The following is an 18,311-nucleotide window of genomic DNA, read 5'->3' as shown; positions in this document are numbered from 1 at the left end:
TCTCCTTACTTTGTTTGCGAAGGATTGTCTTATTCCTCTCCCACCAAATAGCCCACACTAAAAAAGTCAGAATGCACCTCCATAAACCTGCAACTAATGAACTCATATACAAAATTGGCCATGATTGAAACAAGTCCCAAATTTTGTTAGGAAGTGGCATACTAAGACCCAATTTACCAAGAACAAACAACCATCACTCATAAGCATAGGAACAAGTTAACAACAGGTGATCAGTGATTTCCCCATAATCGTTGCAAAGAACACACTTGAAAGGTTGTGCAATGGAAAATTTTGATAATCGACCACTAGTCAAAATTCTATTTTTCAAGGCCTACTAGGCAAAAAAACCTACTTTAGGTAGTACATCTTGTTCCAACAAAATGAAAAAGCGTGTTGTATAGGTTTAACACTATCCCATTGCAAAAGGAACTTGTATCCTTCTTTTATGTTGTATTTACCATCCTTTGGTCCTACCAAAATAAGACTATCCTCCTTCTTAGATAAAAAAAACCTCTCTCTTCAACAAAATTTCCTCTAACATTTTCTTCTTATCCTCATCAATGGGCAACTCTGAGGGTACCCTCTAGTGCACCTTTCCCAAATGAATATCAACTACAACCACAAAGTCTGATAACTTTTCACCCCAAAAATGATTAGTAACATCTATTACTTCATCAAGGTAATGCATCATCTTCAAAGGAGGAAGGCCATTCCATGAGCCCCCCCAAAAATTAACATTCTTGCCATTATGAACTTCCCAAGATAAATATTTTTTGATCAATACCTGGCTCTTAACACGAAATTCCATATTGTAGACCCTTCTTGAGGATCCAAGATAGTTAAGATGTGTTTTGGATCATCATTATCCAAATATTTTCACTACAAGATTTTACACCATTTTTTCTCTAGCTGCATAAACATTTGCCAAACAAGTTTACCTCCAAAAACTGTATTTCTTAGAGCCAAATTATGAATCCGTACTCCACCTAAATCCTTCAAGTGTGACATATCAAGCAAGGATACTAGTGGAATTTTCTTCTCTTGGGATATATTTCCTTTCCATAATAAGTCTTTGAAAAGATTTTCAATTTGTTGAATCACTAAAGGAGGAGCTTTAAGTATAGCTATGTAATAGTTAGATATTGTTGAAAGGACCACCTTAATTAAGAGAATTCTACCTGCTAGAGATAACCATCTGGCTTTCCATGCAAGTATTTTGCTCTTAATCTGATCTATAATGGATGTCCAATAACAAATTTTATTATTTCTCATAAATAGGAAGCCCAAGATATGAAGAAGGCAATTGCTAAACTGGAAAACCAAGGATCTTGATAATTCTACCAAAAATATTTTCATCCACATTAAATAAGAAAATTTTAGATTTTTGTGAGTTAATTTTTTGTCCTAAAATAGTCATATACAAATCCAAAACTAATTTTATTTACTTTGCCTCTTGAATAGATGCAACCCCAAACATTAAGGTATCATCAGCAAAGAAAGAGTGTGTGACTAAAATAGAGGTTCCCATAATTTGTACACCCTTCCAAAGATCGAGCCTATTTTTGTACTACACAATTCTACTTAGGGCCTCGACCATAATCATGAATAGAAAAGGAGAAAGGGGATCACCTTGCCTTACTTCCTAGGATGACTTTAAAAACCTATAGAGAAACCATTGATGATAACTTTGAACCACACCCTTGATAAATAAGCCATAATCCATTCGCACCATTTTTTATAGAACCCAAACTTATGAAGGATATTAACCAAAAATGACTAGTAAACTCTGTCATAAGCTTTCATCATGTCTAATTTAATCAAAACACTAGGAAGTTGATATGACTTTATCTCGTGCGCTACCAATGCACCCTCTATCATCTCCCATCCTAGTATGATACCACTGTGCTCTTGAGAAATAATGTGAGCTATGATAGTTTGAAGTCTAAGATAAATATCCTTTGTGATGATCTTATATATAGTATTACAAAGAGATATGGGTCTAAAATCAGCAAATGTAGAGGGATTTTGTGTTTTTGGAATAATCATAATGTTGGTGGTATTAAAGTGTCTAAGAATGCATCTATTCCTTCTAGAATCCTCAATTTCATGGAGAATATCACCGCACAAAACATCCAACCACTTTTGATAAAAAAATAGTTGTAAATACATCTGGCTCGAGAGCTTTATCTAGTGGAAGAGAAAACACTACTTTTTATAGTTCCAATATAGAGAATGGGGCCATTAATTTGTCATTATCCTAATTTGAGACTAGAGAAGGGATAGCATCAAGAATCTCATTCAATTTATCCTCATTATTAAGAAACAAAAAGGAAGAGGACAATATCTTTTTGAAAAAATGAACCTGTTCTTCTTCAATTCCAGTAGCACTCTCAATTTTGTTTCTAGATTTGTTGTCTAATATTGAAAAAATTGTGGATGCAAGTCTCTTTTTCTTAGTAGAAGAATGGAAATAAGAAGTATTTTTTTTCTCCCTCTCACAACCATAACTCTCTAGACTTTGCCTCTAGCATTCTTCCTCTTGACTACACAATTCTAACTATTCCTCTTGAAAATATTTTTATTTCTTTGTTAGCCCGAGCTTAATAATCTCCTCATTAGTCTTAGCTAACTACTACTTCACTCTATCCTTCTCTTGAAAAACATTCTTAAACACCTTCACATTCAATTCTTTGATTTGGGACTTGACAAACTTAAGTCTGGAAGCAAACTAGAACATCTTTGTTCCTTTTACCTTAGGGGCACTTACCCACCATTGCCTTAGTAACAAATGAAAATGAGGAACTCAAAACCACATACATTCAAACTTGAAAGATGGATGTTGGTTTTGATTAGCTAGGGAAGAATCCTTAGATATATTCAGTAATATGGGAAAAAGATCTGAATCAGAATGGGCACGTTGCCCCCCTTTTCACCCTATATCCATTTTGCAAAAGTGGAGATTTTTGTGTTGTAGTTTGGTCTAGGTATGTCTGTGTCTAGTTTTTCCCCTTAGGTGAAAATAGTCCCCATTGGATTTTCCATGTTTCCCTTCTCCCACATTTTATGTCCAAGTGGGTTTTCCTTGATGTCGTGAGTCTATGGGTAGCTTAGTACCTAATTTTATGGGAATTCTTGCAATTTACAAAGTTATTCACAAAGTTGAACTTGTTCGTGGCTTATCACAATTTTCCTATGAAAGAATGAAGTTTGTGGAAAATTGAGCATCGCCTTCTCCTCGGTGGATTTCCAACCCATGAAGGTGATTTCCCGCAAAGATTAATAAATGAGGCTTACACATTGAGGTAAGAAGATAATGAGTTGCTTAATGGAAAATTCCCATTTTCATTATAGTTTTCTACCTTGGGAAACATTTGGGATTCATCATGATTCTCATAATCATCCTTAGCGAAAAACCCAAAAATGACTCATCCTCGGTAGGTTTTTGACCCATGAAGTCCATTTTCCACCAAAGGAAATTGTGAAGGAAAGAGAAGAGGAAGTGGTCCCCCCCTTCGACTTTCATAGTCCTTTCAAGATTTTTTGAACCTAGAGGAAATGTTAACTCAAAAGATAAAGTGTAAATAAAGCCTGAGTGAAAAAATGAAAATCGCCTTCTCCTCGGCGGGTTTTAACCCATGAGAGCTATTTTTTTCATTCATAAAGAAATCAACTTTATAAGTAGATTGGGCTTACAAATTACACACAAGGCATCTTAAGATTTTAATGGAAACAATCTAACCACTATTCGAAAGGTATACTAAGCAGAATTCAGCTAGGTGGATATTTCCTTACAGAGTACTCTGTTCTTAATTCTTCGATACTGAATGGAAAATGGAAAGGCAAGTTTGAAAGAAAGGAAAGTTACTATTGGGCCAATGGAAATAGTTAAAATGTCTATTAGAAGCTCTTGCATTTATTGATTCATTGGATTTATCCTTTAATTCATTTGTGTTGCGCAAATCTTGAAGATTAACGGATGAATTAGGATTTCTATATAGAGGGAAACATAATAGTTTTTCAAACTACCATTTTTTCTTGAACTGTTATGCTATTAAATTGCACAATGCTTTCAAATTTTATGTGCTTGCAAATTCAATTCTCTGTGCCTCATCTAAATTCAAAGTTTCAATTTACTTCATTCTCAAATATAATGGCAACCAGATCTGCAGGGTTTGATGGGCTAAATGGGATCAAGTCCACATTGTAGAACTTCACAAATACTTCACTCCACTTTTATGATATTTAAGATTTCCAAAGGAGGCTAAAGTCAGAGCTAATTCATCCTATAACTAAGAAGCTCCAAGGAAGTGGACTAGTGGAGGCATCTAGTTTCCCACTAGCAGTCTAAGCTTCAAAATTGATTTATGAATGCATAAAACACTATAATCTAGATAGTGGACAAATTCTACTACTTAATCATATAGTACTAATCTCCATTGATAGGAAAACTATAGTGAATTTCCTCCAAGTCCCAGAACAAAAGGAGTTTTCAAAATTGATAGTAGGAGGAGAAATCTCTGAGTTCTCCTTGAAGAAGATGGTGTGGAGGAAAGAAATTATGCAATCCTGGTTTCAAAAGCTGCAGGGCGCCAAGAGTAAGGTCCCCAAAACTCTATTTGGTACTGATCTCAAGTTTGAGATTGTAGACATTCTGGTTCTTTTGCACAGATTGAAAGGTGAGGTATAAGCTCTAAATTTTGTTTAATAGTATTTCTTTCTAGTACATATTATTTTCTCAGATATGTAGTATATTGATTGGGCCTATGAGGTAAGTGAGAATCTGTCTAGAGCTCTCAGTGCCATGAATTTTTACAACACCTTTTATATGTCTTCCCTTTTTATTTATATGCTAGCATCTCTACAGTTGTGGTCAGGCCTTCCAAGAATAGAAAAATTTACTAATGATGTGAAATGTTATGAGTTCTATCCATGTTTGCAATTACAAAATAGTTATGTGAAATATGTCAAAGTTAATGGCATGTTTACAATGAGAATTTGTAGGGAACTCCAAGGATGCCCAAAAAGGAGGTTTAGCTTGTAGGAAATGGTGGCTATTAGTAAATTTAGGAACTATTTTATCCAGTTCTCATCTTTCTCATATTTGTGTCTTGCAACTTTTGATGGATTCCCCTTGAAGCTGCCTAGGTACCCAAATGACATGATCATGTTGATAGAGATTGTGAGGTAGGTAGTGCAGGTGAATGTGCTAAGTAGAAGCTTGAAAAAGAAAGGGTATGAATTCCTTATGAAAGTTGGAGCTTATAGTTGTGAGTCCTGCTCTGATGCAAAGAATATGCTCAAAGTGTTCAAGATGAAATACAAATTGGAGGTGTATGAGGTCATGAAACCCATGTTTGATCTGAATATATATGTGAGGGATGTGTTACAAATTAGAAGTGTGATCAAACACATTACCATTGTTGAAGACTATTGGGCGGACTATAAAGATGAACTTGAAAGCCAAGATCTTACTTATGCTAGGCTCATAGTGGAGCAAATTAAAACATATGGTATCAACTTCAATGTTGAAGGATTGGAGGATGAAAGATAAAATATGTATAACAATATATATTTAACTAAGATAAGGAGCATTCCTATCAGTTCAAAGCCTTATGAGGATTCTGACGAGGATTTAGATGTTATGATGGCCAAAATCATCAAGAGAACTATGAAGTGGGTTGAATGGACAACCAAGAGGAGCTGGAGTAAAAGTACAGCCACTGAAGCCTCTCTAGCAGTTGCAATGCCTTCTTCCTCCTAGAGTGCTACACTAGGCATAACAATGGCTACCACTCAAGTACCAACTCAATCTTTGAGAGGAGGTGATCAACCTCTAGACAAGAGCATTCACATAGCTAAGACTTGTCATGGTGGCTCCCTCCCAGTCAGCAAAATCCAAACTGGTGCTAAAGAGAAGAAGATGAAGGAGCCAAAGGATAGTGCTGCCACTCCAATTCCATTCCCCCATGTCACACTAGTTCCATCTCCTCATGTTTCTCTGGTTTCTTCTCCCCATGTTACTCCAATTTCCTCTCCTAATCATAGCCCTATTCTGCTAGTAAGTGCTACACTTCTACAACCAAGTGGATCCTCAATATAGATAGTAGATTTGGGAGGTGGAAAGAGTAGTAGTAGTGAGTCTACTAATTCTAATGTGGAAGTGAAGAAAACTCCAGAGGTAGATAAAGGCTAGAGCACTTTAAAGCTCATTTCTCAAGATCTGAAGAATCCCTTCTCTTCTACTACAGTGACAATCACTCCAACTAAAAAGAAGATGTTTAGTATAGAATCACTTGGGATGGCCTCTAAAGTGATAGGCACTGATTCCTAGTTAGTGGATACTATGGAAAGAAAGAGGAAAAGGAAAGATGAAAGTACTCCTGCCAAAGACACTGTATCCCTTGTAGTTTGTTTTGGATATACATTAACCAAGGTAAAGAAGCAAAAAACTTTGTCTATACTTGGGCAAGATCTAGAAACAGGGTGTAATCACCTAAAAATGGTCATCTAGACTATTAGCCCCCTTTTCAACATTTTGGTTAAATTAATTTAATCACTTACCTAAGCAAAATTGCTAATAATCAATTTATTTGATTATAACCTATAGTTTGACTATGCTATCCTAAGTTCATTATTTGATTAAAAGAACATGTCCACTTAAAGTGCACACATAAAGTCCTTTTTCTATTTTGCAATTAAAAGAAAAGGCTTTGTGACTTTTGTCTTATATGACAAGTCAACTTATATTCTATTGGTTGACTTGTGTGTGCACATGGATCACTCCTCTTTTCAAATTACACCATTGATCATCCACCATCTTCATCTTGATCTCTACCATCCATACATCTTTAAAAGGGAGAGAGCTTTCCCCCTCAATCCATCCATCTTTTGAATATTGTCATGCTGCAGGTTTTTTAACAAGTTTCTTTGGAGCTTTGTGGAGAACTTCTCTTTCTTGTCTACATTCTCTCATCCATGGAATTCTAGCTTAGCTTAGCTTTCATTTTTACATGTAGCTTAATCTCACATAGCTTAATAATGGTATTGTAACACTCATACATGTTTTAGCATAGCTCCACTTTGCATCTCATCCTAGCTTAATTTTCATTTGCATTGCATTCTTGAGGAACTCCTTGGGACATTTGCATTCTTGCATCTTGTCTTTGGAACCTCCCATTGCATGGTTTAATAGCAAAAAGATTATCTCTAAGGCTCATCTGAGAGCCCTTGAACTTGAAATACACTCTCTTGCACTCTGTGGATAGGGAGCTCTAAGCCGGCATCCAAGCATTCCGAACTCATGGAATCGTTTGGATAGAAGGGTTTAGAGTGTGACACAAATCAAGTGTACATTTTTGGCGCCCACCATGGGGCTTGAATCAAGTTCTAGCTCCATTTGATTTTATTTCTTATCTCTAGTTTGGTATAGCAGCATATTGGATCTAATCAAGTGCTTTTTTAGAATTATCACTTTGGTTTTAAGGCCAACCCATAACTAGATTGGTTTGAAGGCCAAAAACTTAGTTGGTTTAAAGATTTGATCATATCTTTTGAACCGCTTGGAGTTTGGTTCTAAAAATTCTCTTACGTATTGGGTATGTGTTCGAAATATCTCAGTCCAATTTTCAAAAAATTTTGACATGATTTGTGGGAGTTATGAGTTTTTCTTTGTTTTTAATAAAAATCCATTTTTGATCACAAATCAGTGCATTTTTCAAAAAAACTTACATTTTCAGAAATTTTTTGAATTCTAATGGGGGTTCTTTTGTTGTGTTTTGAAATTTTAGGTTGTATTAAGGATCAAAAACTCGATTTGATAAATTTGGCTTATTTTGACAAAATCGATCTCTAGGGAGAAAATGAAGAGATTTTTTTGAATTTCTTACATTTTTGGAAAGCTCTCTGATTTTTAGTAGGGGTCTCTTCTTTTAATTTCTATTTTTGGATCCAAAATATAGCAAAAAAGTATAATCTTGTTGACTAGGTCAAAATCAAAGAGTAAAAATGAGAGCATTTGTGAAACTTGCACTTTCTTTGCATGCACTTGGTTGGAAGATAAATTGGATTTTTGATGAAACTAACCACTTTTTATTTTAGATTTTTATTTTATTTCACACTAACTTTTGGTTCTAACAAGTTGTGATTACAGGTTTCCATCCTTATGAAAAAAATTGAAACATTGCATAAAAAGAACGCATGTCAAAGCTTCAAATGTGCAAGGGCTACTAACACTATTTACAGGGCTGCCCAAAGCATAAAAACCCAAAAATTCTTGTTTTTTTTATTTTCATGTGTGGCATTGACTAATTGTTCATTTTCCATAGGCACATAAAACTTACAATTGAAATCTTTTGGTGATAGGAGAGTATGCTCTTCACCCTTGTGGTGAATCAGAAATCTTGACTTACCATTTGGTTTCAAGAGTAAGAGGCAACTGAATCTTCTTAGTGTGTTTGGGGGAAGCAATTAAGGTAGGAGAGTATGATCTTCACCCTTGGGGTGAATCAAAAATCTTGACCCTTGAGAGTGGATCTATTTTGTGGTAGTTAGGATCCTTTAGAGGGCCTGCTCTCGGACAACCTGAGAGGAACGACCAAGTGGGGACAAGCAAATTACCCGGCTCTTCCAACCCACTATAAAATCAAGGCTATCAAGGACACAAAACTTTGGTAGATGTAGTGTTTATCTTCACCTAGTTTGATCGATTATGAGATTTCAACCATAAGGAGATCACTAGGCAAGAATGCTTAAGGTACTCTTGTGATCGTGAGATCAGTTACTCATCGCAAGGTGAGGTGTCTCGTAATTGGGAGCAAGAGGAACACTATGAATGGAAGCCCTATCTAAACACCCTAAGTTATTAACTACCCTTTTTAGCCGCTCAACTTCTTGGTGCAAGGATTGATCCTAGTGGACTACCCGGATCACCCCAAGATTTACACTCACCATATGTGTTCCCTTGTTTATGCTTATGGCATTTCCATGACAAAGCCAATATCTCTAGCGGGCAACCACTTGGTGTGAGGCAAAGGAGCATCAAGCGTGGGTCAATTTTTTGAGTAATGAACCATGACTTTTAGGTAGATATTGCTTGATGTGTTCTCAAATGTGCTAGACTTGTGGAAATCTTTGGAACATACACATGATGATAGTTATATGGCTTTCTTTTAAGACCTCACATATGCTTGTATCATGCAAGGTTGCTTTGTCCCTTGCTTGATTGTTTGAAGACTACTCCATGTGTCACTATCTTGCTTGGAAAGAAATTGCTTTTGAACATCAAACTTGCTATGCTATCAACTATTGTCAAACTTTGTCAACCAAGTCAAAGCATCAAGTCTTAACATTTTTCTTGTGTTGCTTGCTAAGGGGAGTCTCATCATTTGATTTTTATTTTCTATGTCTCTAGTTCTTGAACATGCTTAAAGTGACTCTTTGGTCTTGGTGCTCTTGGTCTTTTTGTCTTCATAGTCTATGTCTGCTTGCTATTCATCCTTTTTCTGAAATGGTTGCCTTGATTTCTTGACTACACTCTTGAGTTGGAGAGTTGTTCACTTGTCACCCTGCTTGCTCTATCTATTTGGCTATTTGGGCATCTTACCTAGCTATTGACTTGAGTCATTCATGTCGTAAGTTTCTTGGACATATTGTTTGACAAGTCACTTTAATCTCTCTCTACTATCTTGGCAAGTGAACACTCTACCTCCTATAGTTTCAACATCAAGTTATCTTCTAGGCTCTTTTATGCTTGGCTTTGCATCTAAAACTATGGGATCTAAACCTTGTGCTACCAAACTTCAACTGAATCTAGATGATCATGATATCCTCCATGTCACTAAAGAGTTTCAAGATCTATATGCGCAATATAAATAACTAGAAGAGACAAATGATCTTTCTTACCTTCATCTCTCTAAGAGCATGATAGAAATTAAGTCTAAACTTGAGAAAAGGTTAGAGGAGAAGATTGCATCATTACATGAATCTTCCTTAAGGTCTTTACATCCATGTGAGTCACCTTCTTTGAGGTCATCCTCTTCTTCTAGGTCTACATGCTCTACTTCAAGACATCAAATGTCTTCATCTTCTAGATATAAAGACCTCTTTAGAGGACAAGCAAGTGATACCTACTTTGAGCCTATTCCAAAATTTCATGATGGACCTATCTTTGACCAAGATAATGATGAAGACATGAATGCATTCCATTCACTTGAGAAACAACAAGAAGATCCTAGAGATACTTCCAATAGAACTTTTGCTCCCTTAGAAGATTCTTATCATGACACTTTGCAAAAACTTCTTCACAATAAGATCATCATGTTACCAAAGTCTAGCTCATATGGAAACCCATTCTTGGATATCTATTGTGCTTATCATCAACATAATGAGCATAGTACTTCAGATTGCATTGAGCTAAAACATAAAATCCAAGATCTTAGCTAAAACTTAAAATCCAAGATCTTATTGATAATGGAATTATTGGAACCTCTAGTGACTCATGTGTTGAGGATACTTCTCTTGAGCAAGACCATATTAATGAACCTATGTCTAGTGATGGTTTCCTTGATACCTCCACATCTTCCAACACTCGTGCATCTCCCAACACTTCAAAGCTTTCCAACATGCCTCCATCAAATAAAGAACTTAATGCTTTCCACATTGACTATTTGTATCCTCAAGGACTACCTCTAAAAGAAACTCAAGCTAACCTTCACTTGGCTGCAAACCCTTTGCATGCTACTAATCATAAACATCCTCAACCTTCATGCACTGCTATGCCTAATCCAAACACTACTCCATTCACTCTTCATTCTCCCTTGTCCTTAGAAGTGGCTCCATGTCAAGAGGACTCTCAAAAAGACAAAGCTATAAATGTCAAGAAAGATCAAGATCAAGCACCCTTTTATCTCTTTCAAGATTTTTTCCCTCCATATCCTATATCTTGTCCACCTCCTAAATATGATGAAGATACCACTTCCATTATCTCCCTTGAGCTTACTGAAAATTATGAGAAAAGTTCTCTTCATATGCTATCCAAAGTTGCTTGTCAAGATCAAAGCATCCCCTCATGTTCTACTTCTCCATATCCACTTCAAAATTATGCTCAAGATTCAACTACTCCTATTAAAAATGGTGTTCCTATCAAAGGTACTCATGAGTCTATTGATGGCTTTGATCACGTTGCTCACTCTAAAGATGTTGATATCCCTTTTCACTATCCATTTGCATCTCCTAAGTCTATCCTTGGTCCTTATCCATCAAAGCTAAAGCCTTCAAACCTTCCATCTATATTGGGACATTATCTTCCTTCATCTCTTACACTTTCCACTCCTAGCTCTCCCATCATACCTCAAGATCAACAAAGACACTCATCCTTGATGACTTTTCACCCATCTATACATCTAAACTAGTCATATCAACCTTATTCATCCACAAATCCCAATTCCTTTGAAAGTGAGAACAAACATAAGAATCCATTGAAAAATGAAGATCACTATGTCCCATCTAATCGACATGTGAATGCTAAGAAGGAAAATGCACAAAAGAGACCACAAAGGTCCACTATTAAGAGAGCTAAATCAAAGCAAATGCGGGTTCCTAAATCTATCATTGAAGAAATGCACTCTCAAGCACCCAAAGAACAAGGAAAATCTAAAGCTATGTGGATTCCCAAGTCTCTTTTAAAAGACTTGAATATTGAAAATACGTCAAAGTTGAAATTCAAACTTCCAAAGGCTTCCATTCTATCTTCTTCCAAAAATCTTCCAAAAATTATTCGAAAGCCTTCCACTCAACTTTTTTCCAAATCTCTTCTACCACCTCATACATCTAAACCTCAAGCTACTTCATCCATGATTCCTCCATCAGTCCAATACCCTTCAAGGTGTGTGTCAACGTTGATCTTGTCCAATACTTCAACTATCCTCATGAAATCCTCTAAAGCTTACACTAACTTTCTATACATGAACTATTATCCTCCATATACTCTTCCTACTAACATTTCTCTTTCATCACCCTATCAACATCTTTGAGCATACCTTTCTATGGTCTTGGCTTATCATGACTTATCTTTTCTATAGGAGCACTATCTACATTCAAACAGCTTGAGCTCTTTCTAAATATTCAAAAAAAAAAAGTGCCTTGGTGAAAACTACTTCTTGTGGCACCTTGGATAAGTACCATGATGAAAACCTGGCAAACAGGCATCATGCATAATTCTTCCATCATCCATCTATCCCCTCTTCTATCTTTGATCTTGAAAATGTTGAGCTATCTTTGCATATTGGCTATCTTATCCACCAGATTTTCTATTGTGCTCTCCCATTCACTCATAGCCTCTATCTTGAGCTTTATTCTTATTGCTCTATCTCATTGCTATACTATCTAGTTGACCCCTTGGTCTTTATCATAATAAATGAAAAATGGTTCCTAGGTCTCTTGACATGTCTACTCTTTTGGACTACATGCTTCATGCTATCTCACTTGTTGGCTTCACTGCTTATCCTACATGCTATCTTGCTCATTTCTTCCATTGCTTATCCAAAACATGCTTCATATGACTATTTCACCTCTTTCTCTAGCTTGGGTACTCTTGAGGAGTTAGTCCTTGAGGATCACTTTCACTTGCTTCACATTCCTTTCTTATGCATCTTTGCTTATCCATCGGCTTGTTTCTCCATCATGTCCTATACCTTGCTAGACATTGGGAGAAAATGATGTGATCTTACTTGAGAACTAGTGATATCTAAAACCTTCTAAAAAATTCTAAAAAAAATCATATATGATGCTGAAAAAATCCTAAAAATCAAAAAATGTCCTTAAAAAAATGATCATCTTAGTGAAAACCTAGCAATAGGCACTTTGATGTATCACAAAAAAAATTTTAAAAAGTCTTGAAAAAATTTGTCAAGTGGTGAAAACCTAGAAACATGCACTACTTGAAACCCTCGCACCTATGTCTATCAATCTCAATCATCCATTTCACTACACATTTCCTGGCTTGGAATTGTTTCTTGTCCTCATCTCGAGGGCATAGTTACTTAGCCTATTGAGGTATTCTTGTGCATTAGGGTTTCTTTGACAACTCACAAAAAAATGTTTCTCAAAACTTCCCCCACCTTGACATCAAGTGTTTTTCAACACTTTTTAGATAGTTTACCTACAATCTCCGATGTTGCAATATTTCTCACTATTAGAATCAAGTCTTGAAGAAATGGCCAAGTGACTTGCACACATGCACTTTAACACTTAAATGACTGAACTATGCTAATATTTATCTACTTTGTGTGATGTTTATGATGATTTCTTTACTATATGTTCCATCCCTAATAGTCTTTCAAGGATGTCATTGACTAGAAGACTGGGGGCATGGTGCATGTTTTCTTGATTTCTTCTTGTGGGTATACTTTGTTTGTCTATAGTGTTGTAAGAATTTATGCTTGACCTATTCAACATTTTGACTTACAAATGTATCATCCTTGACTGTTTTGCAAGACCGCATAAGGGGTTTATCCTGGTACTTATACCTTGATACAGGTGTAATCTTGCTAAATCAAACTTAGGGAATTTAATTGCATAGCTGTCTTGACTTACATGTCTCTGATGCTTAGATTGGATTTCCACATCCCTATCTGATATCGATCATATTCATATCCTCATAGTTATACTAGTGATGGTTGTATGATCTCATGATGTCCCTAATAAATGCTTAATGTTGAAATTAAGAGTCTAAATGTTATGTGCTTCTTGCTGGTAAACCACTTTGCATATTAGCTTGCATTTTAGGTTCATTTTCTAGCTTAATCTTGCATTCTTGCATATGGGGAGAGCTCTCTCTTCATCTTTTTGTGGACGTATCAGCTAACTCCTTTCATATATTTCTTTACTTTCTTCTTGTTCATGTCTTTTCACCTTCTTAATCTTTCACTTCATCTCTTTTCTATCTTATCATCACATTATATAAAGTTTTGACCTCTTAAATAATTTCAACGTCCTAGATTCATTTTTGGGATCGAAATCCAAATTCGAGTTCATCTTGATGGTCAAAATTGTCATTTTAAAATTTTACCTTCTTTTGAGCAATTAGCTGACCGTTTGAGGTCTAATCTTTGAATTATTGCTGGGACATCTTCATTTCTTCATGTCTTCATCATTTCTATGCTTCATATCTACTTCTAGTCACCTTTTCACATCTAAATCATCTTTCTACTAGATTTGACCTAATTTTTATGCTATATCCTTCAAGGTCAACTCTAGTCAAACTGGGGCATTTTATCAATTTTTTTATAGTCATTCTTGGGCTCTAATCATCTATCTGTCATCTTGGACATTGCTATATTCTCAATTTTCTCATATCTAGCTTGTTTCTATGTCCCCTTACCTCATTTCGATTTCGATCCCGAGGGGGCAGAAATACTCTATTGCTGATTGTTACAGCTATCTATTTCTTAGGAGCATTTGTTTGACCTTATCACTTGCTCTCGATCTATTCACTTTGCTAGGTGTTAGAATTCTTTTTAGATCCTAACATCATCTTCTTAGTGTTCAGTACTACCACTATCAGGTTGTGCATTAAGGACTTGCTATCTATTTCTACATTTCACTCTTCGGAATTAGACATCTATATCTATCATCGCCTACTTGGCTTCGATTTTCTTTGACATAATGTGTTCCCAGATCGATCATGCATTAGTCAAAGAGGGGCAAATGTAATCAACTAAAAATGGTCATCTAGACTATTAGCCCCCTTTTCAACATTTTGACTAAATTAATTTAATCACTTACCTAAGCCAAATTTCTAATAATCAATTTATTTGATTATAACCTATAGTTTGACTATGCTATCCTAAGTTCATTATTTGATTAAAAGAACATGTCCCCTTTTAATTAAATAAAAGACCCCATTCTTCTAACCCACTTAAAGTGCACACATAAAGTCCTTTTTCTATTTTGCAATTAAAAGAAAAGGCTTTGTGACTTTTGTCTTATATGACAAGTCAACTTATATTCTATTGGTTGACTTGTGTGTGCACATGGATCACTCCTCTTTTCAAATTCCACCATTGATCATCCACCATCTTCATCTTGATTTCTACCATCCATACATCTTTAAAAGGGAGAGAGCTTTCCCCCTCAATCCATCCATCTTTTGAATATTGTCATGCTGCAGATTTTCTAACAGGTTTCTTTGGAGCTTTGTAGAGAACTTCTCTTTCTTGTCTACATTCTCTCATCCATGGCATTCTATCTTAGCTTAGCTTTCATTTTTACATGTAGCTTAATCTCACATAGCTTAATAATGGTATTGTAACACTCTCATACATGTTTTAGCATAGCTCCACTTTGCATCTCATTCTAGCTTAATTTTCATTTGCATTGCATTCTTGAGGAACTCCTTGGGACATTTGCATTCTTGCATCTTGTCTTTGTAACCTCCCATTGCATGGTTTACTAGCAAGAAGAGTATCACTAAGGCTCATTTGAGAGCCCTTCAACTTGAAATACACTCTCTTGCACTCTGTGGATAGGGAGCTCTAAGCCGGCATCGAAGCATTTCGAACTCACGGAATCGTTTGGATAGAAGGGTTTAGAGTGTGATAGAAATCAAGTGTACACAGGGCACTTGACAATGGAGATAGCCAAGCCCAACAAAGGAGGAAGGATTGAAGATATGACTACTAATGATTTTATTCTGCAGTTAGTGGACCTTGGAGAGGCCAAGCATGATACCAAGGTTGGCTTGTGGAAGTCAACCAACGAGGTGATTGAGAGACAATTAGAAAGTCTAAAGTTGTCAAAGACTAGAATGAAGGCTGAGATAGAAGAATTGAATAGGTTCATTAGATAGTTGGTTACTCCCTTTGTAACTATCTCCGAAGTATCAGTAACCAAAAATCCTACTATTGCTAAGGTTCAAGGAAGATAGGAACTTTGGTCAAATTGGTAGGGAATAGATTGGGAAGCTCAAATTAGAAGGAACTTCTATTATAGAAAAAATTGGTAATGTTATTCTAAGATTGGAAACAAAGAAGGATAACATATTTTAAAAAGAAATACTCTGGCTAGAGGGTGATTGTGTCTCTCTTTTGAAGATGATCATTCAAATGAATGTGAAGGAAGTTGTTGAAGCAAAAATCTTGCCAAAGGGAGATGAACCTCTATTCGAGTGGCTTCAGAGCATGCAACTCAAGACAAAAGTGATCTTGTTAGTAGAAAAGGGACTTAAAGAAATAGAGGATAAAGTGAAGAAGACCTAAGATAGAGGATTTGAACTCGTGAAGGGGCTACATACAGATTCACAAACTAATGGCCAAGGAAGAGCACTCATCGAGATAAATGTCATGAAGGAGAACTTCTCCAAATTTTTGGATACTCTGTCAGGTGTGTCTTCTAGTAGTCAAAAAAAAGTTACAAAACTCTAGACACTCAGTGGATGCATACATGTGGCCACGAAGGATCTACCAAATCAATTGAATGATGTGAAGGATTTGGCCAGAGAACATTCCAAATGGCTCTTGAGATACACCAACATACACGTGCCTAAGCACAAAGAGCTAATACCAATCATAGTTGTTGTTAAGGCCTATAGAGGAAAAGAAAAAAAAGGGAAGAAGTCAAAGTGATTCACATTTTGCCCCACCTTTTTTGCTTTCTTCTATAATTATTGTAATATGACAAACTAGTGTCTTGCCATTTGTCATTTTTTTGAGAAGATGAATTGATTCAGCTTCTATTGTAATGGTCACCTCAATATCATATATGTATGAAATTGAAAGATTAATAAAAGGTCGACAAATTTTTGGTGTGAAATAGTTGATGTTGTAGAGATAATTAAATGGTATTTTGGTATCAATTATTTTCTATTCCATTTTTGTTAGTTATAGTTTAATGTTTTCTCTTTTGTCTGGATTGAAGCAAGGAAAGAATAGAGTTTCACCCTCCTATTTCAAAACAATGACCGGATGTGATAAGCAGTGTCACTGCATGTTCAAAGAGAGATCCCTTAAGCATTTTTCCTTTTAAACTAATTGTAGTTCAAATTCATATTAACTAAGTTCAGTATTATTAATAATACTATAAAGCTTTATGAGTTCATAAGATGTTTGGGTTCATAAACTTAATCAATTCTTAAGAAATCCTTTTAGCCTGAGTTAGATTCTATTTAGGACTAGCTTGGTTTACCTCTTCTGTTCTCGATTCAAGAACATACCCCCATTTTAGTTTTAGAAACAAAACATAATTCATTGTAAATCTACCATAGGGAGTTGTACCTATTGATTCAAAGAAAAGCCAATCTACTTATAAGTGGCTTTTCAACTATTTGTAATCAGATATCATTCCTAATTTGGGCATCCAAGAGTCATACTCAAAGAAGAAAAAATCTATTTACCAATAGGGCCAAAATTTCCAACTAAAAAATTTGAAATCTTTTGAATTCCACAATTGGGATACAAGAAAATGATCTAATCTTTCAGCTATTTGAAGGAACCCCAATCTTTTGTTTGTCTAGGTAAAATATTCATTATTTTTTTTCACATCCCTAAGATTATTGTCTAAAAAAAAGGAATTAAAATCCTACATTGTCTTTAGAGGTGGCATAATCCCCCCACATTTCTCTAAAGAGTCCAATAATGCATTATAGTCGCTTGCAATGATGAAGAATCTATTATCTTGATAATTAATGATTTGAGTCAAGGTCTCCCACAAATTTTTCTTCTCCTGTGTAGATGTTGGACCATGTACATTAACCAAGCAAAAAACCATATCAAACCATGTAATTTCAAGCCACTGGAAATTATTGAACTATTGAATGCACTTTCTCTAAATAGTTCTTGGGTTCCATAACATATCCATACAACCAAAAGCCCCAACCCCTTGACTATGAACAAAACTCCAAAGTGCCCAAGTACCAATAATTTTGGAAAAATTATCTTGTGACAATTTAGTTTCCTGCAATAAAATAATATCAGGCTTTGAAGAATCAAGAACTTGCGTAATTGTAAATCTTTTGTCAGAGGCATTTATGCCCCTAACATTCCATGATAGTATCTTCATGGCTTCCAAGGAGAACCCTTTGTTCTCCTTAGTGATCTCTTTGTAATGAAAATATTTTCATCTAATGTTCTTTGGATGCCTACATCTTGTTTCATCTTGGCACTTTTTGGCTTCTTGCCTCGAGTTTTAGGAGTTCTAATGACATCTCCCTTTGTAGAATTTGATTGCAAAATAGAAAGGCCTTGTGAAGAATCAAATACACATTCACCTATAGAACTATCTACTTTAATCCTCATTCTTTCCTATTGTAGAATAGCGAC

This window comes from Cupressus sempervirens, chromosome 1 (genome assembly GCF_028749045.1).
Source record: "Cupressus sempervirens isolate cs-2001-9-10 chromosome 1, ASM2874904v1, whole genome shotgun sequence".
In the NCBI taxonomy this organism is placed as follows: domain Eukaryota; kingdom Viridiplantae; phylum Streptophyta; class Pinopsida; order Cupressales; family Cupressaceae; genus Cupressus; species Cupressus sempervirens.
The sequence above is the reverse complement of the archived record's forward strand: the minus strand, read 5'-3'. Positions refer to the sequence as shown.